Genomic DNA, 2,755 nt, shown 5'->3' with positions numbered 1-2,755 from the left:
ACATTCTTCTTAGTTAACTTTGTGCTTAGAGTGTGATTTGGATTCCTAGAGGATTTTTCTTGCTGTCCATGTTCCAATCTAAGCTTTAGTCTGTCCCTACGATCTTGGACTTTCTTGGATTTGCTCCTCCCCTGGAGACAAACTGTTGACACTTGTTATTTTCTGCCTGCTGGCTTTGTAGTGAAGAGTGCAGGGCATACCCTTTTGTCCTTTCCCATTCTCAGTCTTAGGCAGGCTGTGTTTTGATTTTGATGGTGAGCCTTTTTCTATTATGTTTCCCTCTCCAGTGTAGAATATAGTTAATAATCTGGGTACAAAACAAAAGAACATTTTCCTGCTGCTCCCCCAGAGTTTGTTTCTTTGTTTGTTTTTTCCTGTTCCCTTACTCTAACTACAGTGGCTCTTTTATGTTTTGTTTATTTATTTATTTTTGAGACAGAGTCTCTCTCGGTTATCAGGCTGGAGTACAGTGGTGCGATCTCGGCTCACTGCAACCTCCATGTCCCCTGTTCAAGCAGTTCTCCTGCCTCAGCCTCCAGAGTAGCTGGGACTACAGGTGCACACCACCATGCCCGGCTAATTTTTATATTTTGAGTAGAGATGGGGTTTCAGCATGTTGGCCAGGATGTCTCAATCTCTTGACCTCATGATCTGCCTGCCTCGGTCTCCCAAAGTGCTGGGATTACAGGTGTGAGTCACTGTGCCTGGCCCTACAGTAGCTCTTTACCTGTGTCCTGGGAGTGACAGGGTTTGCTGGCTTTTTTCCAGAGGATTGAGTCTTTTGTTCCATATGAGAGAAGATTACAGCTAAGGCTTCCAGCCCTTTCTGAAGCACTAAGAGAGTCTTTCTTTCTTTTTTTTTTTTTTTTTTGAGACGGAGTCTCGCTCTGTCGCCCAGACTGGAGTGCAGTGGCCGGATCTCAGCTCACTGCAAGCTCCGCCCCCCGGGTTTTACGCCATTCTCCGGCCTCAGCCTCCGAAGTAGCTGGGACTACAGGCGCCCGCCACCTCGCCCGGCTCGTTTTTTGTATTTTTTAGTAGAGACGGGGTTTCACCGTGTTAGCCAGGGTGGCCTCGATCTCCTGACCTCGTGATCCGCCCGTCTCGGCCTCCCAAAGTGCTGGGATTACAGGCTTGAGCCACCGCGCCCAGCCGAGAGTCTTTCTTTAGATTCCTGTTTACCTCAGTCTTTTTTGTGTACAAGCTATGAGGTCCATGGAGTAGAACATACATGTAGGTGCAAACTCTCCTTATGTCTGAGGCTTTGGAGGGTGGGTGTATACTCTCATTTGGCCTACACTTGACTGAATACTTTAGTTTGGCAGCCTTATTTTACACTTGTCCTCTGCCCCAGATAAGCCACTGTCTTGTTACACTGTCATGGGGACAGTTGACTTTCCTTAGATTTCAGGCTGGTTAATGATGACTCTGTGACCTAAGCTATCTGATAGATTTAGCAAAAGGTGTAATTTGTTATTTCTTTTCTTATTTTCTAATAAGAATAACAATTCTTCCAGCTTTCTATGTTTTAAACAGAAGCTCAAAGTCTGACATCTTAAACAGAATCTGCATATAATTTGAATATCAAGCCAAAAGTATTTGTTATTGTATTGGGTAAAGGTTTGAAGACACATATGAGCCAAGAATGTGTAAATATTTTCTAATTGTTGCCAATGAGTTCATTATCAGATTAAGTATTTTTTATATTTTAGCATAGAAAAAGAATTGAGAAGATGCTTATATGAGAGCAAGGATAAGAAGTTTAAAATGTAGATGATAAAGATGGATAAAAAACAAAATATGCTAAACTCTCCAGAATTGAAACACTTAAGTTACAATATCTTACTGCAGTGTATTCAGAGGATTTATAATGATTGAGACATAGTTAAGGCTTTGTTTTAAATGAGAAGGCAAGACAAAAGTGTAGAAGACATCAAAGAAGGTAGGCATAGGCATGGAGAATTTATGTAACTCTGAATAATCAACGTGAATCACACTAGCTAGAATAGAGGACTTTTGTTAGACAACGTAAGTGATGCGCCTGGAGAAATATGATGAGAAAAACTTGTGGAAGACACCAACAGCTTTGAGAGCATGTGAAGTCTTTTTCGGTGTGTAATGTGAAGTCATTTAAAGCTCATGATCAGGGCAATGTCTACTGTTTACAAAAGCCATAGGAGCATGATGCTTGAAGTAAGAGTTAAGTGGAAAGTATAATAAAACATTATATGAAAGTTTTATCTGAGGTTTATTGCTAAGTGGGTGCTGGGCAACATGCAAATATTTTTAAAGCAAGTTAACAAGAAACAGCTAGAGTAACCGTTCATCTTTTAGCTTTTGCGGGAACATATAAAAGCCCATGCTATTATTTATAATCAAATACTTTCCATGTTTTAAAATTTATAATGGTTACTTTATTCTGATTATTCAATAAATGGACTAAATTATGGGATGTGGAAAATTATTATAAATTATATGAACAATGAAATATACTGTACAGTGTAAATCTTTTAACAGACAGATCCTAAAACAAACAAGAAATAACTAATAAGAGATAAAGAGATAAATTAATCAAATTGAAAGTTAAAATAATAACAACAGACTTTTGGATAACTAAGAGTTATTGTGTGGTAATATGGCATTTTCAATCATGCAGAAATGAAGACATAGAATAATTATTTGCATATTTATAAAACCGTAATATTACATTACATAAAAAATTCTTAATTAAAATAAAATAGAACAAGAAAAGCTA

Source organism: Rhinopithecus bieti, unplaced genomic scaffold (assembly GCF_001698545.2).
Source record: "Rhinopithecus bieti isolate Rb0 unplaced genomic scaffold, ASM169854v2 scaffold_14937, whole genome shotgun sequence".
NCBI lineage: Eukaryota > Metazoa > Chordata > Mammalia > Primates > Cercopithecidae > Rhinopithecus > Rhinopithecus bieti.
Note: the sequence above shows the minus strand (reverse complement) of the source record.